The 22,500-nt window shown below is 60.9% G+C and overlaps 2 non-coding genes across 2 annotated transcripts; both read right to left on the minus strand.

The window, feature by feature from the left end:
- Positions 1–3,388: 3,388 nt before the first annotated feature.
- Positions 3,389–3,507, minus strand: LOC131862258 (5S ribosomal RNA). The gene has a single exon (XR_009361274.1). It is a non-coding gene; the product is annotated as a 5S ribosomal RNA (ribosomal RNA).
- A 7,804-nt stretch (positions 3,508–11,311) lies between these two features.
- LOC131862252 (5S ribosomal RNA) lies at positions 11,312–11,430 on the minus strand. Its single transcript, XR_009361268.1, has one exon. It is a non-coding gene; the product is annotated as a 5S ribosomal RNA (ribosomal RNA).
- Positions 11,431–22,500: the final 11,070 nt, after the last annotated feature.

Below are 22,500 nucleotides of genomic sequence, written 5' to 3' on the forward strand. Positions count from 1 at the left end.
CTCCAAGGTGCGGCCTGCACGAAGTCGGAGCCCGGTTTGCCCCGGGTGTGCACCTCGGGTGGGCACCTTGGTGCGCATGCCTTGCCTGGGCTGCGCACCAGGGCGGGCTCAAGATGGCACCCGCGTTCCTTTTTTTTCACTATCTTTCAAAACGGAAATTTTAAAATCTCATTTTTTTTTGCCTTTTTCTGGAAATTAGTGAAGGCAGCGCATCAAAGGTGCGCACCTCGCTGCCCACCACGGTGCGCAACGCCGGTGGGCACCCGGGAGTGCTTCGAAGTGTGCTCCAAGGTGCTGCGTGCACGTTGTCGGAGCCCGGTTTGCCCCGGGTGCGCACCTCGCGTGCACCTTCGTCGGGGTGGGCACCTTGGCTGGGTTTGCCCCGGCTGCGCTCCGAAGCGGGGTTATTGGAGCGCCGCCTCTTTTTTTGTCGGAGCGTTTGGTGGGGTTTCTCGCATTGGCTCTTCCGAGGCCCGGTTGCCACCCTGGCGCGCACGAAGTCGGAAGTAGGGTTAATTGCCCGGGTGCGCACCTTTGCCAGGGTGGGCACCTTACCTGGGCTGCGCACCAGGGCGGGCTCAAGATGGCACGCGCGTTCCGTTTTTTTCACTATCTTTCAAAACGGAAATTTTAAAATCTCCTTTTTTTTTTGCCTTTTCTGGAAATTAGTGAAGGCAGCGCATCAAAGGTGCGCACCTCGCTGCCCACCTTGGTGTGCTCTGAGGTGCGCACCCGGGAGCGCTACGAAGTGTGCTCCAAGGTGCGGCGTGCACGTTGTCGGAGCCCGGTTTGCCCCGGGTGCGCACCTCGCCTGCACCTTGGCCGGGGTGGGCACCTTGGCTGGGTTTGCCCAGGGTGCGCTCCGAAGCGGGGTTACTGGAGCGCCCCCTCTTTTTTTGTCAGAGCGTTTGGTGGGGTTTCTCGCATTGGCTCTTCCCAGGCCCGGTTGTTGGGTGCGCTCCCACCCTGGCGCGCGCGAAGTTGGAAGTTGGGTTAATTGCCCGGGCGCGCACCTTCGCCAGGGTGGGCACCTTGGTGCGCACACCTTGGCTGGGCTGCGCACCAGGGCGGGCTCAAGATGGCACCAGCATTCCCTTTTTCTCACTATCTTTCAAAACGGAAATTTTAAAATCTCGTTTTTTTTTTGCCTTTTATGGAAATTAGTGAAGGCATCGCATCAAAGGTGCGCACCTCGCTGCCCACCTTGGTGTGCTCCGAGGTGCCCACCACGGTGCGCAACGCCGGTGCGAACCCGGGAGCGCCCCGATGTGTGCTCCAAGGTGCGGCGTGCACGAAGTCGGACCCCGGTTTGCCCCGGGTGCGCACCTCGCGTGCACCTTGGTGCGCACACCTTGGCTGGGTTGCGCGGCCTGGTGGGCACCATGGTGCGCACCAAGGAGCGCTCCGAAGTGTGCTCCAAGGTGCGGCGTGCACGAAGTCGGAGCCCGGTTTGCCCCGGGTACGCACCTCGCGTGCACCTTCGCCGGGGTGGGCACCTCGGCTGGGTTGCGCGCCCTGGTGCGCACCAAGGAGCGCTCCGAAGTGTGCTCCAAGGTGCGGCGTGCACGAAGTCGGAGCCCGGTTTGCCCCGGGTGCGCACCTTCGCCGCGGTGCGCACCATGGCGTGCACGAAGTCGGAGCCCGGTTTGCCCCGGGTGCGCACCTCGCATGCACCTTCGGCGGGGTTGCGCGCCCTGGTGGGCACCATGGTGCGCACCAAGGAGCGCTCCGAAGTGTGCTCCAAGGTGCGGCGTGCACGAAGTCGGAGCCCGGTTTGCCCCGGGTGCGCACCTCGCGTGCACCTTCGGCGGGGTTGCGCGCCCTGGTGGGCACCATGGTGCGCACCAAGGAGCGCTCCGAAGTGTGCTCCAAGGTGCGGCGTGCACGAAGTCGGAGCCCGGTTTGCCCCGGGTGCGCACCTCGCGTGCACCTTCGCCGCGGTGGGCACCATGGCGTGCACGAAGTCGGAGCCCGGTTTGCCCCGGGTGCGCACCTCGCGTGCACCTTCGCCGGGGTGGGCACCTCGGCTGGGTTGCGCGCCCTGGTGCGCACCAAGGAGCGCTCCGAAGTGTGCTCCAAGGTGCGGCGTGCACGAAGTCGGAGCCCGGTTTGCCCCGGGTGCGCACCTCGCGTGCACCTTCGCCAGGGTGGGCACCTCGGTGCGCACACCTTCTCAATGTTTTCTTGCCTTTTCTGGAAATTGGTGAAGGCAGCGCATCAAAGGTGCGCACCTCGGTGTGCTCCGAGGTGCGAACCCGAGAGCGCTCCGAGGTGCCCACGAAGTCGAAAGTCGGGTTAATTGCATTGTTTTCCCCGGGTGCGCTCCGAGGTGCGCAACATCGGCGCGCACCAAGGAGGGCTCCGAAGTGTGCTCCAAGGTGCGCACGATGGCGTGCACCTCTGGTGCGCACGATTCGGAGCTCGGTTTGACCGGGGTGCGCACACCTTGGCTGGGTTGCGCACCTTTTGTGCGCTCCAAGGTGCGCACGAAGTCGGAGCTCGGTTTGCCCCGGGTGCGCACCTTCGCCAGGGTGCGCACCTTGATGCGCACGCCTTGGCTGGGCTGCGCACCTTGGTGGGCGCCATGGTGCGCACCTTTCGTGCGCTCCAAGGTGCGCACGAAGTCGGAGCTCGGTTTGCCCCGGGTGCGCACCTTGGTGGGCGCCATGGTGCACTCCGAGGTGCCCAAGATTGGTGCGCACCAAGGAGCGCTCCGAAGTGCGCTCCAAGGTGCGCGCGAAGTCGAAAGTTGGGTTAATTGTCCGGTTTGCCTCGGGTGCGCACCTTGCGTGCACCTTCGCCAGGGTGGGCGCCTTGGTGCGCACACCTTGGCTGGGCTGCGCACACCTTGGCACCCGCGTTTCCTTCATTTTAAATTTTTTTTTTTTACAATCTCTCAAGTGGGAAATTCTATAATCTCAACTTTTTTTGCCTTTTCAGGAAACTTTTGAATGGAGCGCATCATTGGTGCGCTCCGAAGTGTGCTCCAAAGCTCTCTCCAGCTGCGTGCACCTGCCCCGGCCGCGCACCCGGCCCCGCCCAGCTTCGCTCACCTGTCCCGGGCGTCTGGTGCGGAACCTTAGAGTAAGAAACATCACCGTGCACCTTGGCCAACGTGCGCGACTCGACCGAGCGCGCACTGGCCGAGGTGCACACCGATTTCACCTGGGTGCGCGCGCAGCACCTCGGGCGCACCGGGGTGCGCGCACAACGCCCGGGTTGCACCGTGGCCTGTGTGCTCGGGGCGCCTCGGGTGCGCGCTCGGTGTCGCCCCCGCGCGCGCGGTAGTGCGGGCAGCGCACCCCGGCCCGGCCCGGCCCCGACGAGAACGCAAACGGGCAAAAGGTTTATTCAAATAGCATTGCGATGCCCGGCGAAAAACTAAAAAAGGGTGCAACACCGGGACTTCCCGGGAGGTCACCCATCCCAGTACTACTCCGGCCCAAGCGCGCTTAACTGCGGAGTTCTGATGGGATCCGGTGCACTAACGCTGGTATGATCGCACCCGTTATGAGCTTGTCGCAGTGTGTACTTAGCAAACCGCGACCCACGTGCGAATCCACCCCGGCCACCCACCCCCGTCGAGGTGCACACCCTCCCTCGCGAAGTGCGCCCCGTTCGCCAAGTGTGAGCCCTGCCCGGGTGCGCGCACCTTGCTAGGGCGTCGGGTGTGCACCCGGCCCGGCCTACGTGCGTGCACCTGGAGGGGGCGTCGTGTGCGTGCAGTGTCCCGTCTGCAACGCGGTGCCCACACACCACCTCGGGCGCAACGACCTGCGCTCACATGTGGGCCGAGTGCACCTTGGTGCATGTTCGGGGCGCCTCGGGTGCACGCTCGATCTTGCCCCGGTGCACCAAGGCGCTCGGTTTGCCCCGGGTGCGCACTTGGTGCAAGGTGGGCACCCAAAATAGGGATCAAGCACCAAAACACAAGTTTCGGGATGCAAAATGGGACCCAAGGACCACAAATGCGTTCCAAGACCCATGATGGGTCCACGAGAACAAAAATGTGTTCCGAGACTTAATAAACAAATATTGGGTTTTAGGAGAAGAAACATGCTCTGATGCCCAAAACGAGAATCGACCCCGAAAAGGCCACAGGCCAAAAGTGGGATGCGAGACAAAAAAAAATGGGACCCGAGGACCAAAATTGGGTTCCCAGGTCGAAGACAGGGCAACCGGACAAGAAACGACCTCTAAGGCTCGAAATGAGTCCCGACGACTAAAACTTGACAAGAAGCACCCATCAGGCACCCAACTCGACACCCATGGGATGCCGACCCACCCGGGCTTCCACCTAGCACACCTTGGCACCCACCCACCCTCGCACCCAACCTCGCACCCAACTTAGCACCTTTGAACCCACATTGGCACTCACCCTGACCCTGGCACCTTGGAACCCACATTGGCACTCACCTTGACCCTGGCACCCACCTTTGCACTCACCTTGGGACCCACCCTGGCTCCCACCTCGGCACCCACCCAGACACCCACCTTGGTTCCTTGGCACCCACCTTGGATCCTTGGCACCCACCCCGACACCCACCTTGGCACGCAACTTGGCTACTTGCCACCCACCTTGGCTCCTTGACGCCCACCCCGACAACCACCCCGTGACCTACCCTGGCTAGGGTTGGTGCACACCCACCCTGGTGCCCACCTTGGCACCCACCCTATGACCCACCTTGGCACGCACCTTAGTACCCACCCCGTTACCCACCCTAGGACCCACCCCGTGACCCACCTTGGCCAGGGTGGGTGCCTTGGTGCGCACAACTTGCCTGGGCTGCACACCAGGGCGGGCTCAAGATGGCACCCGCGTTCCGTTTTTTTCACTATCTTTCAAAACGGAAATTTTAAAATCTCATTTTTTTCTTTTTTTTGCCTTTTCTGGAAATTAGTGAAGGCAGCGCATCAAAGGTGCGCAATGCTGGTGCGAACCTGGGAGCGCTCCGATGTGTGCTCCAAGGTGCGGCGTGCACGAAGTCCGAGCCCGGTTTGCCCCGGGTGCGCACCTCGCGTGCACCTTCGCCGGGGTGAGCACCTTGGCTGGGTTGCGCGCCCTGGTGCGTACCAAGGAGCGCTCTGAAGTGTGCTCCAAGGTGCGGCGTGCACGAAGTCGGAGCCCGGTTTGCCCCGGGTGTGCACCTCGGGTGCGCACCTCGCGTGCACCTTCGCTGCGGTGGGCACCTTGGCTGGGTTGCGCGCCTTGGTGGGCACCATGCAGTGCACGAAGTCGGAGCCCGGTTTGCCCCGGGCGCGCACCTCCGCCAGGGTGGGCACCTTGGTGCGCACAACTTGCCTGGGCTGCGCACCAGGAAGGGCTCAAGATGGCACCCGCGTTCCGTTTTTTTCACTATCTTTCAGAACGGAAATTTTAAAATATCGTTTTTTTTTGCCTTTTCTGGAAATTAGTGAAGGCAGCGCATCAAAGGTGCGCAACGCTGGTGCGAACCTGGGAGCGCTCCGATGTGTGCTCCAAGGTGCGGCGTGCACAAAGTCGGAGCCCGGTTTGCCCCGGGTGCGCCCTGGTGGGCAACATGGTGCGCACCAAGGAGCGCTCCGAAGTGTGCTCCAAGGTGCGGCCTGCACGAAGTCGGAGCCCGGTTTGCCCCGGGTGTGCACCTCGGGTGGGCACCTTGGTGCGCATGCCTTGCCTGGGCTGCGCACCAGGGCGGGCTCAAGATGGCACCCGCGTTCCTTTTTTTTCACTATCTTTCAAAACGGAAATTTTAAAATCTCATTTTTTTTTGCCTTTTTCTGGAAATTAGTGAAGGCAGCGCATCAAAGGTGCGCACCTCGCTGCCCACCACGGTGCGCAACGCCGGTGGGCACCCGGGAGTGCTTCGAAGTGTGCTCCAAGGTGTTGCGTGCACGTTGTCGGAGCCCGGTTTGCCCCGGGTGCGCACCTCGCGTGCACCTTCGTCGGGGTGGGCACCTTGGCTTGGTTTGCCCCGGCTGCGCTCCGAAGCGGGGTTATTGGAGCGCCGCCTCTTTTTTTGTCGGAGCGTTTGGTGGGGTTTCTCGCATTGGCTCTTCCGAGGCCCGGTTGCCACCCTGGCGCGCACGAAGTCGGAAGTAGGGTTAATTGCCCGGGTGCGCACCTTTGCCAGGGTGGCACCTTACCTGGGCTGCGCACCAGGGCGGGCTCAAGATGGCACGCGCGTTCCGTTTTTTTCACTATCTTTCAAAACGGAAATTTTAAAATCTCCTTTTTTTTTTGCCTTTTCTGGAAATTAGTGAAGGCAGCGCATCAAAGGTGCGCACCTCGCTGCCCACCTTGGTGTGCTCTGAGGTGCGCACCCGGGAGCGCTACGAAGTGTGCTCCAAGGTGCGGCGTGCACGTTGTCGGAGCCCGGTTTGCCCCGGGTGCGCACCTCGCCTGCACCTTGGCCGGGGTGGGCACCTTGGCTGGGTTTGCCCAGGGTGCGCTCCGAAGCGGGGTTACTGGAGCGCCCCCTCTTTTTTTGTCAGAGAGTTTGGTGGGGTTTCTCGCATTGGCTCTTCCCAGGCCCGGTTGTTGGGTGCGCTCCCACCCTGGCGCGCGCGAAGTTGGAAGTTGGGTTAATTGCCCGGGCGCGCACCTTCGCCAGGGTGGGCACCTTGGTGCGCAAACCTTGGCTGGGCTGCGCACCAGGGCGGGCTCAAGATGGCACCAGCATTCCCTTTTTCTCACTATCTTTCAAAACGGAAATTTTAAAATCTCGTTTTTTTTTTGCCTTTTATGGAAATTAGTGAAGGCATCGCATCAAAGGTGCGCACCTCGCTGCCCACCTTGGTGTGCTCCGAGGTGCCCACCACGGTGCGCAACGCCGGTGCGAACCCGGGAGCGCCCCGATGTGTGCTCCAAGGTGCGGCGTGCACGAAGTCGGACCCCGGTTTGCCCCGGGTGCGCACCTCGCGTGCACCTTGGTGCGCACACCTTGGCTGGGTTGCGCGGCCTGGTGGGCACCATGGTGCGCACCAAGGAGCGCTCCGAAGTGTGCTCCAAGGTGCGGCGTGCACGAAGTCGGAGCCCGGTTTGCCCCGGGTGCGCACCTTCGCCGCGGTGGGCACCATGGCGTGCACGAAGTCGGAGCCCGGTTTGCCCCGGGTGCGCACCTCGCGTGCACCTTCGCCGGGGTGGGCACCTCGGCTGGGTTGCGCGCCCTGGTGCGCACCAAGGAGCGCTCTGAAGTGTGCTCCAAGGTGCGGCGTGCACGAAGTCGGAGCCCGGTTTGCCCCGGGTGTGCACCTCGCGTGCACCTTCGCTGCGGTGGGCACCTTGGCTGGGTTGCGCGCCTTGGTGGGCACCATGCAGTGCACGAAGTCGGAGCCCGGTTTGCCCCGGGCGCGCACCTCCGCCAGGGTGGGCACCTTGGTGCGCACAACTTGCCTGGGCTGCGCACCAGGAAGGGCTCAAGATGGCACCCGCGTTCCGTTTTTTTCACTATCTTTCAGAACGGAAATTTTAAAATATCGTTTTTTTTTGCCTTTTCTGGAAATTAGTGAAGGCAGCGCATCAAAGGTGCGCAACGCTGGTGCGAACCTGGGAGCGCTCCGATGTGTGCTCCAAGGTGCGGCGTGCACGAAGTCGGACCCCGGTTTGCCCCGGGTGCGCACCTCGCGTGCACCTTGGTGCGCACACCTTGGCTGGGTTGCGCGCCCTGGTGGGCACCATGGTGCGCACCAAGGAGCGCTCCGAAGTGTGCTCCAAGGTGCGGCGTGCACGAAGTCGGAGCCCGGTTTGCCCCGGGTGCGCACCTCGCGTGCACCTTCGCCGCGGTGGGCACCATGGCGTGCACGAAGTCGGAGCCCGGTTTGCCCCGGGTGCGCACCTCGCGTGCACCTTCGCCGGGGTGGGCACCTTGGTGTGCAGACCTTGGCTGGGTTGCGCGCCCTGGTGGGCACCATGGTGCGCACCAAGGAGCGCTCCGAAGTGTGCTCCAAGGTGCGGCCTGCACGAAGTCGGAGCCCGGTTTGCCCCGGGTGTGCACCTCGGGTGGGCACCTTGGTGCGCATGCCTTGCCTGGGCTGCGCACCAGGGCGGGCTCAAGATGGCACCCGCGTTCCTTTTTTTTCACTATCTTTCAAAACGGAAATTTTAAAATCTCATTTTTTTTTGCCTTTTTCTGGAAATTAGTGAAGGCAGCGCATCAAAGGTGCGCACCTCGCTGCCCACCACGGTGCGCAACGCCGGTGGGCACCCGGGAGTGCTTCGAAGTGTGCTCCAAGGTGCTGCGTGCACGTTGTCGGAGCCCGGTTTGCCCCGGGTGCGCACCTCGCGTGCACCTTCGTCGGGGTGGGCACCTTGGCTGGGTTTGCCCCGGCTGCGCTCCGAAGCGGGGTTATTGGAGCGCCGCCTCTTTTTTTGTCGGAGCGTTTGGTGGGGTTTCTCGCATTGGCTCTTCCGAGGCCCGGTTGCCACCCTGGCGCGCACGAAGTCGGAAGTAGGGTTAATTGCCCGGGTGCGCACCTTTGCCAGGGTGGGCACCTTACCTGGGCTGCGCACCAGGGCGGGCTCAAGATGGCACGCGCGTTCCGTTTTTTTCACTATCTTTCAAAACGGAAATTTTAAAATCTCCTTTTTTTTTTGCCTTTTCTGGAAATTAGTGAAGGCAGCGCATCAAAGGTGCGCACCTCGCTGCCCACCTTGGTGTGCTCTGAGGTGCGCACCCGGGAGCGCTACGAAGTGTGCTCCAAGGTGCGGCGTGCACGTTGTCGGAGCCCGGTTTGCCCCGGGTGCGCACCTCGCCTGCACCTTGGCCGGGGTGGGCACCTTGGCTGGGTTTGCCCAGGGTGCGCTCCGAAGCGGGGTTACTGGAGCGCCCCCTCTTTTTTTGTCAGAGCGTTTGGTGGGGTTTCTCGCATTGGCTCTTCCCAGGCCCGGTTGTTGGGTGCGCTCCCACCCTGGCGCGCGCGAAGTTGGAAGTTGGGTTAATTGCCCGGGCGCGCACCTTCGCCAGGGTGGGCACCTTGGTGCGCACACCTTGGCTGGGCTGCGCACCAGGGCGGGCTCAAGATGGCACCAGCATTCCCTTTTTCTCACTATCTTTCAAAACGGAAATTTTAAAATCTCGTTTTTTTTTTGCCTTTTATGGAAATTAGTGAAGGCATCGCATCAAAGGTGCGCACCTCGCTGCCCACCTTGGTGTGCTCCGAGGTGCCCACCACGGTGCGCAACGCCGGTGCGAACCCGGGAGCGCCCCGATGTGTGCTCCAAGGTGCGGCGTGCACGAAGTCGGACCCCGGTTTGCCCCGGGTGCGCACCTCGCGTGCACCTTGGTGCGCACACCTTGGCTGGGTTGCGCGGCCTGGTGGGCACCATGGTGCGCACCAAGGAGCGCTCCGAAGTGTGCTCCAAGGTGCGGCGTGCACGAAGTCGGAGCCCGGTTTGCCCCGGGTACGCACCTCGCGTGCACCTTCGCCGGGGTGGGCACCTCGGCTGGGTTGCGCGCCCTGGTGCGCACCAAGGAGCGCTCCGAAGTGTGCTCCAAGGTGCGGCGTGCACGAAGTCGGAGCCCGGTTTGCCCCGGGTGCGCACCTTCGCCGCGGTGCGCACCATGGCGTGCACGAAGTCGGAGCCCGGTTTGCCCCGGGTGCGCACCTCGCGTGCACCTTCGGCGGGGTTGCGCGCCCTGGTGGGCACCATGGTGCGCACCAAGGAGCGCTCCGAAGTGTGCTCCAAGGTGCGGCGTGCACGAAGTCGGAGCCCGGTTTGCCCCGGGTGCGCACCTCGCGTGCACCTTCGGCGGGGTTGCGCGCCCTGGTGGGCACCATGGTGCGCACCAAGGAGCGCTCCGAAGTGTGCTCCAAGGTGCGGCGTGCACGAAGTCGGAGCCCGGTTTGCCCCGGGTGCGCACCTCGCGTGCACCTTCGCCGCGGTGGGCACCATGGCGTGCACGAAGTCGGAGCCCGGTTTGCCCCGGGTGCGCACCTCGCGTGCACCTTCGCCGGGGTGGGCACCTCGGCTGGGTTGCGCGCCCTGGTGCGCACCAAGGAGCGCTCCGAAGTGTGCTCCAAGGTGCGGCGTGCACGAAGTCGGAGCCCGGTTTGCCCCGGGTGCGCACCTCGCGTGCACCTTCGCCAGGGTGGGCACCTCGGTGCGCACACCTTCTCAATGTTTTCTTGCCTTTTCTGGAAATTGGTGAAGGCAGCGCATCAAAGGTGCGCACCTCGGTGTGCTCCGAGGTGCGAACCCGAGAGCGCTCCGAGGTGCCCACGAAGTCGAAAGTCGGGTTAATTGCATTGTTTTCCCCGGGTGCGCTCCGAGGTGCGCAACATCGGCGCGCACCAAGGAGGGCTCCGAAGTGTGCTCCAAGGTGCGCACGATGGCGTGCACCTCTGGTGCGCACGATTCGGAGCTCGGTTTGACCGGGGTGCGCACACCTTGGCTGGGTTGCGCACCTTTTGTGCGCTCCAAGGTGCGCACGAAGTCGGAGCTCGGTTTGCCCCGGGTGCGCACCTTCGCCAGGGTGCGCACCTTGATGCGCACGCCTTGGCTGGGCTGCGCACCTTGGTGGGCGCCATGGTGCGCACCTTTCGTGCGCTCCAAGGTGCGCACGAAGTCGGAGCTCGGTTTGCCCCGGGTGCGCACCTTGGTGGGCGCCATGGTGCACTCCGAGGTGCCCAAGATTGGTGCGCACCAAGGAGCGCTCCGAAGTGCGCTCCAAGGTGCGCGCGAAGTCGAAAGTTGGGTTAATTGTCCGGTTTGCCTCGGGTGCGCACCTTGCGTGCACCTTCGCCAGGGTGGGCGCCTTGGTGCGCACACCTTGGCTGGGCTGCGCACACCTTGGCACCCGCGTTTCCTTCATTTTAAATTTTTTTTTTTTACAATCTCTCAAGTGGGAAATTCTATAATCTCAACTTTTTTTGCCTTTTCAGGAAACTTTTGAATGGAGCGCATCATTGGTGCGCTCCGAAGTGTGCTCCAAAGCTCTCTCCAGCTGCGTGCACCTGCCCCGGCCGCGCACCCGGCCCCGCCCAGCTTCGCTCACCTGTCCCGGGCGTCTGGTGCGGAACCTTAGAGTAAGAAACATCACCGTGCACCTTGGCCAACGTGCGCGACTCGACCGAGCGCGCACTGGCCGAGGTGCACACCGATTTCACCTGGGTGCGCGCGCAGCACCTCGGGCGCACCGGGGTGCGCGCACAACGCCCGGGTTGCACCGTGGCCTGTGTGCTCGGGGTGCCTCGGGTGCGCGCTCGGTGTCGCCCCCGCGCGCGCGGTAGTGCGGGCAGCGCACCCCGGCCCGGCCCGGCCCCGACGAGAACGCAAACGGGCAAAAGGTTTATTCAAATAGCATTGCGACGCCCGGCGAAAAACTAAAAAAGGGTGCAACACCGGGACTTCCCGGGAGGTCACCCATCCCAGTACTACTCCGGCCCAAGCGCGCTTAACTGCGGAGTTCTGATGGGATCCGGTGCACTAATGCTGGTATGATCGCACCCGTTATGAGCTTGTCGCAGTGTGTACTTAGCAAACCGCGACCCACGTGCGAATCCACCCCGGCCACCCACCCCCGTCGAGGTGCACACCCTCCCTCGCGAAGTGCGCCCCGTTCGCCAAGTGTGAGCCCTGCCCGGGTGCGCGCACCTTGCTAGGGCGTCGGGTGTGCACCCGGCCCGGCCTACGTGCGTGCACCTGGAGGGGGCGTCGTGTGCGTGCAGTGTCCCGTCTGCAACGCGGTGCCCACACACCACCTCGGGCGCAACGACCTGCACTCACATGTGGGCCGAGTGCACCTTGGTGCATGTTCGGGGCGCCTCGGGTGCACGCTCGATCTTGCCCCGGTGCACCAAGGCGCTCGGTTTGCCCCGGGTGCGCACTTGGTGCAAGGTGGGCACCCAAAATAGGGATCAAGCACCAAAACACAAGTTTCGGGATGCAAAATGGGACCCAAGGACCACAAATGCGTTCCAAGACCCATGATGGGTCCACGAGAACAAAAATGTGTTCCGAGACTTAATAAACAAATATTGGGTTTTAGGAGAAGAAACATGCTCTGATGCCCAAAACGAGAATCGACCCCGAAAAGGCCACAGGCCAAAAGTGGGATGCGAGACAAAAAAAAATGGGACCCGAGGACCAAAATTGGGTTCCCAGGTCGAAGACAGGGCAACCGGACAAGAAACGACCTCTAAGGCTCGAAATGAGTCCCGACGACTAAAACTTGACAAGAAGCACCCATCAGGCACCCAACTCGACACCCATGGGATGCCGACCCACCCGGGCTTCCACCTAGCACACCTTGGCACCCACCCACCCTCGCACCCAACCTCGCACCCAACTTAGCACCTTTGAACCCACATTGGCACTCACCCTGACCCTGGCACCTTGGAACCCACATTGGCACTCACCTTGACCCTGGCACCCACCTTTGCACTCACCTTGGGACCCACCCTGGCTCCCACCTCGGCACCCACCCAGACACCCACCTTGGTTCCTTGGCACCCACCTTGGATCCTTGGCACCCACCCCGACACCCACCTTGGCACGCAACTTGGCTACTTGCCACCCACCTTGGCTCCTTGACGCCCACCCCGACAACCACCCCGTGACCTACCCTGGCTAGGGTTGGTGCACACCCACCCTGGTGCCCACCTTGGCACCCACCCTATGACCCACCTTGGCACGCACCTTAGTACCCACCCCGTTACCCACCCTAGGACCCACCCCGTGACCCACCTTGGCCAGGGTGGGTGCACCCACCCTGGTGCCCACCTTGGCACCCACCCATCCTAGCACCCAGCCTGTGACCGGGCTTGGAACCCAACCTTGCACCCGCACCCGTCTTGGCCAGTGTGGGTGCGCACCCATCCTGGCACCCACGTTGTGACACACCCTTTAACCCACGCACCCTAGCACCCACGTTGGCACCCACCTTGGAACCCAACCTAGCAACTTGGCACCCACCCCGTGACCCACCTTGGCATCCACCATAGCAGTCGCCGACTTGGCACCCACCTCGGCACCCACCTTGCCACTCACCCTAGCATCGACCCATCCTAGCACCCACCCTGGCACCTTTGCACCCTAGCACTCACCCATCCTAGCACCTAACCTGTGACCCACCTTGACACTCACCCTCGCACCCACCTTGGAACCCAACCTAGCACCCACCCACCCTGACACCAACCCTAGCACCTACCCACCCTTGCACCCACCCTGTGACCCATCTTGGCACCCACCCATCCTACCACTCAACCTATCACCCACCTTCTCACCCACCTTGGCATCCACCTTAGCACCCACCCACACTGGCACCTTGGCACCCACCTCGGGCAAGGTGGGTGCACACCCACCCTGGCACCCAATTTAGAACCCACCGAGCATGTTACCCACCTTGGCACCCACATTGCAGCCCACCCTAGTACCCACCCTATGACCCACATTGGCATCCACACCCTAGCACCCAGGCACCTCGACACCCGCCTTGACACCCACCCTAGCACTGAACCTGTGACCCACCTTGGAACTCACCCTAGAACCCACCCACCCTGTGAACCACCTTGGCATCCACCTTAGCACCCACCCACCTTGGCACCCACTCTAGCACTCACCCATCCTAACACCCAACTTGTTACCCACCTTGGCACCCGCCCTCGCGTCCACCTTGAAACCCACCCTAGCACCCACCCACGCAGGAGCCCACCTTGGCACCCAACCTAACACCCACGCATCCTGGCACCCAACTTGTGACCCACCTTGGAACCCACCCTAGTACCCACCTTTGAACCCACTATATCACCAACCCACCTTGGCACCCACCCTATGACCCTCTTTGGAATCCACCCTAGCACGCACCCACCCTGGCACCCACCATGGAGCGCACCCTAGCACCCACCCACCTCGGCACGCACCTCAACACCCACCTTGGTGTGCGCACTGCGCCAACCTCTCAAAGACCCTATGTGGTGCGCTCCAAAGTGTACACCTTTGGTGCGCTCCAAGGTGCGCACCTTTGGTGCACACCGAGGTGCACACCAAAGTGTGCACCGAGGTGAGCACCAAAGTGCACTCCAGGGTGCACACCAAGGCGTGCACCTTTGGTGCGGTCAATGCAAACGAATTCGGAAGTTGGGGTCGATGTCCTAATCGCTGCTGCAGACTACACGTATGAGAATCGGACAAATAGCTTTATATAGGGGAGGTGTTGCGTTTGATGGGTCGACTCCCCTGGTTGTGTGCACTGCACCAACTTCAAAGACCCTGTCTTGTTTAAGAAGTCAAAAGTTGGGGTGGATGTCCTAATCATTGCTGCAGTCTACGCATGTATGAGAATCAGACAAATAGCTTATATAGGGGAGGTGTTGCATTCGGTGGGTTGACTCCCCTGGTTGTGCGCACTGCGCCAACCTCAAAGACCCCGCATAGCAGAAGAAGTCGGAAGTCGGATTTTGGTGAGCACCAAGGCGTGCACCTTTGGTGCGGTCAACGCAGACGAATTCAGAAGTTGGGGTGGATGTCCTAATCGTTGTTGCAGGCTACACATGTATGAGAATCAGACAAATAGCTTATATAGGGGAGGTGTTGGGTTTGATGGGTCAACTCCCTTGGTTGTGCGCATTACGCCAACCTCAAAGACCTTGTTTTCGTTAAGAAGTCAAAAGTTGGGGTCAATGTCCTAATGGCTCCTGCAGGCTACACATGTATGAGAATCGGACAAATAGCTTATATAGGGGAGGTGTTGGGTTTGATGGGTCGACTCCCCTGGTTGTGCGCATTACGTCAACCTCAAAGACCTTGTTTTCGTTAAGAAGTCAAAAGTTGGGGTCGATGTCCTAATTGCTCCTGTAGACTACACATGTATGAGAATCAGACAAATAGCTTATATAGGGGAGGTGTTGGGTTTGATGGGTTGACTCCCCTAGTTGTTCGCATTACACCAACCTCAAAGACCTTGTTTTCGTTTAGAAGCCGAAAGTTGGGGTCGATGTCCTAATTGCTCCTGCAGGCTACGCATGTATGAGAATCAGACAAATAGCTTATATAGGGGAGGTGTTGGGTTTGATGGGTCGACTCCCCTGGTTGTGCGCATTGCGCCAACCTCAAAGACCCTGCATTGCGGATGAAGTCGAAAGTCAGAGTTTGGTGTGCTACAAGGTGTGGTCGAAGGTGCTCACCTAGGTGTGCACCTTTGGAGCACAGGAAAAGTGCCCTCCAAAAGTGCGCACCTTTGGAGTGCACAAAAGTGCCCTCCAAAAGTGCGCACCTTTGGAGCGCAGAAAAGTGCCCTCCAAAAAGTGCCCTCCAAAAGTGCGCACCTTTGGAGCGCAGAAAAGTGCCCTCCAAAAAGTGCCCTCCAAAAGTGCGCACCTTTGGAGCGCAGAAAAGTGCCCTCCAAAAAGTGCCCTCCAAAAGTGCGCACCTTTGGAGCGCAGAAAAGTGCCCTCCAAAAAGTGCCCTCCAAAAGTGCGCACCTTTGGAGCGCAGAAAAGTGCCCTCCAAAAAGTGCCCTCCAAAAGTGCGCACCTTTGGAGCGCAGAAAAGTGCCCTCCAAAAAGTGCCCTCCAAAAGTGCGCACCTTTGGAGCGCAGAAAAGTGCCCTCCAAAAAGTGCCCTCCAAAAGTGCGCACCTTTGGAGCGCAGAAAAGTGCCCTCCAAAAAGTGCCCTCCAAAAGTGCGCACCTTTGGAGCGCAGAAAAGTGCCCTCCAAAAAGTGCCCTCCAAAAGTGCGCACCTTTGGAGCGCAGAAAAGTGCCCTCCAAAAAGTGCCCTCCAAAAGTGCGCACCTTTGGAGCGCAGAAAAGTGCCCTCCAAAAGTGCGCACCTTTGGAGCGCACAAAAGTGCCCTCCAAAAGTGCGCACTTTTGGTGCGCACCAAGGCGCTGGTTCGGTCGTTGCAGGCGAGTTCGGAAGTTGGGGTCGATGTCCTGAGCGGAGGTGCAAACTACACAGGTGTCGGAATCGGACAAATAGCTTATATAGGGGAGGTGTATGCTTCGATGGGTCGACTCCCCAGGTTGAGCGCACCGCGCCAACCTCAAAGACCCTACGGTATGGATGAAGTCGGAAGTTGGGTCCGATGACCGATTCGATTAGTAGGTATGCTCATGAGGTCGGAATTTGGGTCCGATGACCTGCCATGTGCAGGAAGGCGAATGTTGACACTGTGCGTTGCAAGGTGCACACCAAGGCGCTGGTGCGGTCTTTTTAGTCGAGTTCGGAAGTTGGGGTCGATGTCCTGATCGGAGGTGCAAGCTACACAGGTGTGGGAATCGGACAAATAGCTTATATAGGGGAGGTGTATGCTTCGTTGGGTCGACTCCCCGGGTTGAGCGCACCGCGCCAACCTCAAAGACCCTACGGTATGGATGAAGTCGGAAGTTGGGTCCGATGACCGATTCGATATGTAGGCATACTCGCGAGGTCGGAATTTGGGTCCGATGACCTGCCACGTGCAGGAAGGCGAATGTTGGCACTGTGCGTTGCAAGGTGCGCACCAAGGCGCTGGTTCGGTCGTTGGAGGCGAGTTCGGAAGTTGGGGTCGATGTCTTGATCGGAGGTGCAAACTACACAGGTGTGGGAATCGGACAAATAGCTTATATAGGGGAGGTGTATGCTTCGTTGGGTCGACTCCCCGGGTTGAGCGCACCGCGCCAACCTCAAAGACCCTACGGTATGGATGAAGTCGGAAGTTGGGTCCGATGACCGATTCGATATGTAGGCATACTCGCGAGGTCGGAATTTGGGTCCGATGACCTGCCATGTGCAGGAAGGCGAATGTTGGGACTGTGCGTCGCAAGGTGCGCACCAAGGCGCTGGTGCCGTCGTTGCAGTCGAGTTCGGAAGTTGGGGTCGATGTCCTGGTCAGAGGTGCAAACTACACAGGTGTGGGAATCGGACAAATAGCTTATATAGGGGAGGTGTATGCTTCGATGGGTCGACTCCCTGGGTTGAGCGCACCGCGCCAACCTCAAAGACCCTACAGTATGGATGAAGTCGGAAGTTGGGTCCGATGACCGATTCGATACGTAGGCATATTGGCGAGGTCTGAATTTGTGTCCGATGACCTGCCATGCGCAGGAAGGCGGAATTTGGGTCCGATGACCGAGTTGATGGCGTGCCATGCGCAGAAAGGCGGAATTTGGGTCCGATGACCGAGTTGATGTTGATGGCCCGCCATGCACAGGAAGGCGGAATTTGGGTCCGATGACCGATTTGAAGGCGTGCCATACGCAAAAAGGCGGAGTTTGGGTCCGATGACCGAGTTGATATTGATGGCCCGCCATGCGCAGGAAGGCGGAATTTGGGTCCGATGACCTGACATACGCATGGAGTCCGACTCGGGGGCCGATGTTCGATTCGATGACTTGCATTGTGGGTAAAGTCGGAAGTTGTGGTCTTTGACCCGATTCGATGACCAGACTTCGGCTGCTTGAGAATCGGACAAATAACTTATATAGGGGAGGTAGTGTTCTCGAGCATCCTCCCCCCGTGCCCGTTTATGTCGATTGATGCTGGTGCTCGACTGGTTGGAGCGCTCGGATGCAAAAATCTTGCACCAGGATTTATCGATTGTGATGGACACGGCAAGTCTCCTGATTGCTATGCAGGAGCTCATCGTGAATCTCTATGCGGCCTTGGTATGGACTCGACCTGCGGAATGGTTCGGCAATGGTAGTCGCTCCAACACGTCCTTGCAATGGCCACAGAGGTGATTCGACTAGAGCTCCAGTCTAGCTTTTGGGTTGCTTGGCGGACTGGTATAGCCGCGATCGAGTTCCGGCCATGAACGTTTTAGATAGCTCTTGGGCTTTCTGGGACGGAAGTCGGAAGTTTGGGCTGTTGTCCGATTTGATGACCATTCTTCGGATGTGTGAGAATCGGACAAATAACTTATATAGGGGACTGTGTTGTCTCACGCAGCCCCCTCCGTGCCCCTCTATCTCGACCGATGTTGGTGCTTGAAAGGGTTGGGATCGCTCGGATTTATAAACGTGCACCACCATTTGTCGAGTGTGAGGGACGCGGCAGGTCTCCTAAATGCTATGCGGGCGCTCTCTGAGAATCTCTATCCGGCCTCGACACAGACTAGTCTTGCTGAATGGTTTGGCACTGGTAGTCGATCCAACACGTCGTTGTTGTGGCCGCCTAGGCGATTCGATTCGAGCCCCCGTCTAGCTTTTGGGTTGCTTGGCGGATTTTGCCCTATCCGCAAGTGAGCTCGGTCCCTAAACGTTCGAGAAACCCGATTGCTATGCGCCGACTCTCTTTCTTGCGAGCCTCCATCTAGCTTTTGGGTCTCTACGGAACGGAAGTCGGAATCTGGGACCGTTGTTTGATTCGACGAGGCAGACTACGGTTGTGCGAGAATCGGACAAATAACTTATATAGGGGAGGTGTTGACTGGAGCATTCTCCCCCGTGCCCCTCTAACTCGACCAATGCTGGCGCTCGAACGGTGGTAGCGCTCGGATTTTCATTGAGCGCCAGCATTGGTCGATTTAGAGGGGCATGCGAGATTCCCGAATGCTATGCGAGGGCTCTAACGGAAATGTCTATTGGTTTCGGTATGGATGCAATTGCGAGTGGTTCGGCAAAGGTAGTCGTTCCGATGCGTCCATGTCGTGGCCAAATCGATAATTCGATTTGAGCCCTCGTATAGCATTTGGGTCTCTCGATGTGATTCCGCATTCCAGTCCCTTTGGGCACTGCTTGAGCCGCATCCCAGGGGGTTCCCTTCCCAATAATCTGCCTCGCAACCCGATTGCTATGCGGTGAGGCTCCTCGGCCGCCTCGGAACTATCTGTGTATCAGACGCATCGCGGGATAAGGGGTTGGCAACGGTAGTCGCCCCAAGCGCGTCCGATGCTTGGACCATTCCGAGGCGGCCCTGAAGCCTCTTCCGTCTAGCCGTTGGGTCCTTCTCGCCGCATCCCTCGCCTCGCACCCCGATTGCTATGCGGTGAGGCTCCTCGGCCGCCTCGGAACTATCTGTGTATCGGACGCGTCGCGGGATAAGGGGTTGTCACTGGTAGTCGCCCCAAGCGCGTCCGATGCTTGGACCATTCCGAGGCGGCCCTGAAGCCTCTTCCGTCTAGCCGTTGGGTCCTTCTCGCCGCATCCCTCGCCTCGCACCCCGATTGCTATGCGGTGAGGCTCCTCGGCCGCCTCGGAACTATCTGTGTATCGGACGCGTCGCGGGATAAGGGGTTGTCATTGGTAGTCGCCCCAAGCGCGTCCGATGCTTGGACCATTCCGAGGCGGCCCTGAAGCCTCTTCCGTCTAGCCGTTGGGTCCTTCTCGCCGCATCCCTCGCCTCGCACCCCGATTGCTATGCGGTGAGGCTCCTCGGCCGCCTCGGAACTATCTGTGTATCGGACGCGTCGCGGGATAAGGGGTTGTCACTGGTAGTCGCCCCAAGCGCGTCCGATGCTTGGACCATTCCGAGGCGGCCCTGAAGCCTCTTCCGTCTAGCCGTTGGGTCCTTCTCGCCGCATCCCTCGCCTCGCACCCCGATTGCTATGCGGTGAGGCTCCTCGGCCGCCTCGGAACTATCTGTGTATCGGACGCGTCGCGGGATAAGGGGTTGTCACTGGTAGTCGCCCCAAGCGCGTTCGATGCTTGGACCATTCCGAGGCGGCCCTGAAGCCTCTTCCGTCTAGCCGTTGGGTCCTTCTCGCCGCATCCCTCGCCTCGCACCCCGATTGCTATGCGGTGAGGCTCCTCGGCCGCCTTGGAACTATCTGTGTATCGGACGCGTCGCGGGATAAGGGGTTGTCACTGGTAGTCGCCCCAAGCGCGTCCGATGCTTGGACCATTCCGAGGCGGACCCGAAGCCTCTTCCGTCTAGCCGTTGGGTCCTTCTCGCCGCATCCTTCGCCTCGCACCCCGATTGCTATGCGGTGAGGCTCCTCGGCCGCCTCGGAACTATCTGTGTATCGGACGCGTCGCGGGATAAGGGGTTGTCACTGGTAGTCGCCCCAAGCGCGTCCGATGCTTGGACCATTCCGAGGCGGACCCGAAGCCTCTTCCGTCTAGCCGTTGGGTCCTTCTCGCCGCATCCCTCGCCTCGCACCCCGATTGCTATGCGGTGAGGCTCCTCGGCCGCCTTGGAACTATCTGTGTATCGGACGCGTCGCGGGATAAGGGGTTGTCACTGGTAGTCGCCCCAAGCGCGTCCGATGCTTGGACCATTCCGAGGCGGACCCGAAGCCTCTTCCGTCTAGCCGTTGGGTCCTTCTCGCCGCATCCCTCGCCTCGCACCCCGATTGCTATGCGGTGAGGCTCCTCGGCCGCCTTGGAACTATCTGTGTATCGGACGCGTCGCGGGATAAGGGGTTGTCACTGGTAGTCGCCCCAAGCGCGTCCGATGCTTGGACCATTCCGAGGCGGACCCGAAGCCTCTTCCGTCTAGCCGTTGGGTCCTTCTCGCCGCATCCCTCGCCTCGCACCCCGATTGCTATGCGGTGAGGCTCCTCGGCCGCCTTGGAACTATCTGTGTATCGGACGCGTCGCGGGATAAGGGGTTGTCACTGGTAGTCGCCCCAAGCGCGTCCGATGCTTGGACCATTCCGAGGCGGCCCCGAAGCCTCTTCCGTGTAGCCGTTGGGTCCTTCTCGCCGCATCCCTCGCCTCGCACCCCGATTGCTATGCGGTGAGGCTCCTCGGCCGCCTTGGAACTATCTGTGTATCGGACGCGTCGCGGGATAAGGGGTTGTCACTGGTAGTCGCCCCAAGCGCGTCCGATGCTTGGACCATTCCGAGGCGGCCCCGAAGCCTCTTCCGTGTAGCCGTTGGGTCCTTCTCGCCGCATCCCTCGCCTCGCACCCCGATTGCTATGCGGTGAGGCTCCTCGGCCGCCTTGGAACTATCTGTGTATCGGACGCGTCGCGGGATAAGGGGTTGTCACTGGTAGTCGCCCCAAGCGCGTCCGATGCTTGGACCATTCCGAGGCGGACCTGAAGCCTCTTCCCTCTAGCCGTTGGGGCTTTCTCGCCGCATCCCTCGCCTCGCACCCTGATTGCTATGCTGTGAGGCTCCTCGGCCGCCTTGGAACTATCTGTGTATCGGACGCATCGCGGGATAAGGGGTTGGCAGTGGTAGTCGCCCCAAGCGCATCCGATGCTTGGACCATTCCGAGGCGGCCCTGCAGCCTCTTCCGTCTAGCCGTTGGGGCCATCTCGCCGCATCCCCCACCTCGCACCACGATTGCTATGCGGTGAGGCTCCTTGGCCGCCTCGGAACTATCTGTGTATCGGACGCATCGCGGGATAAGGGGTTGTCACTGGTAGTCGCCCCAAGCGCGTCCGATGCTTGGACTATTCCGAGGCGGCCCTGCAGCCTCTTCCGTCTAGCCGTTGGGGCCATCTCGCTGCATCCCCCACCTCCTCGGCCGCCTCGGAACTATCTGTGTATCGGACGCATCGCGGGATAAGGGGTTGGCAGTGGTAGTCGCCCCAAGCGCGTCCGATGCTTGGACTATTCCGAGGCAGCCCTGCAGCCTCTTCCGTCTAGCCTTTGGGGCCATCTCGCCGCATCCCTCGCCTCGCACCCCGATTGCTATGCGGTGAGGCTCCTCGGCCGCCTGGGAACTATCTTCGTATCGGACGCATCGCGGGATAAGGGGTTGTCACTGGTAGTCGCCCCAAGCGCGTCCGATGCTTGGACTATTCCGAGGCGGCCCTGTGGCCTCTTCCGTCTAGCCGTTGGGGCCATCTCGCCGCATCCCCCACCTCGCACCCCGATTGCTATGCGGTGAGGCTCTTCGGCCGCCTTGGAACTATCTTCGTATCGGACGCATCGCGGGATAAGGGGTTGTCACTGGTAGTGGCCCCAAGCGCGTCCGATGCTTGGACTATTCCGAGGCGGCCCTGCAGCCTCTTCCGTCTAGCCGTTGGGGCCATCTCGCCGCATCCCCCACCTCGCACCCCGATTGCTATGCGGTGAGGCTCCTCGGCCGCCTTGGAACTATCTTCGTATCGGACGCATCGCGGGATAAGGGGTTGTCACTGGTAGTCGCCCCAAGCGCGTCCGATGCTTGGACTATTCCGACGCGGCCCTGTGGCCTCTTCCGTCTAGCCGTTGGGGCCATCTCGCCGCATCCCCCACCTCGCACCCCGATTGCTATGCGGTGAGGCTCCTCGGCCGCCTTGGAACCATCTTCGTATCGGACGCATCGCGGGATAGGGGGCTGTCACTGGTAGTCGCCCCAAGCGTGTCCGATGCTTGGACCATTCCTAGGCGGCCCTGAAGCCTCTTCCGTCTAGCCGTTGGGGCCTTCCCGCCCCATCCCTCGCCTCGCACCCCCGATTGCTATGCGGTGAGGCTCCTCGGCCGCCTTGGAACCATCTGTGTATCGGACGCATCGCGGGATAAGGGGTTGGCACTGGCAGTCGCCCCAAGCGCGTCCGATGCTTGGACCATTCCGAGGTGGCCCTGAAGCCTCTTCCGTCTAGCCGTTGGGGCCTTCCCGCCCCATCCCTCGCCTCGCACCCCGATTGATATGCGGTGAGGCTCCTCGGCCGCCTTGGAACTATCTGTGTATCGGACGCATCGCGGGATAAGGGGTTGGCA

The sequence above is a fragment of the Cryptomeria japonica genome, unplaced genomic scaffold (assembly GCF_030272615.1).
Source record: "Cryptomeria japonica unplaced genomic scaffold, Sugi_1.0 HiC_scaffold_40, whole genome shotgun sequence".
Taxonomy (NCBI): Eukaryota; Viridiplantae; Streptophyta; class Pinopsida; order Cupressales; family Cupressaceae; genus Cryptomeria; species Cryptomeria japonica.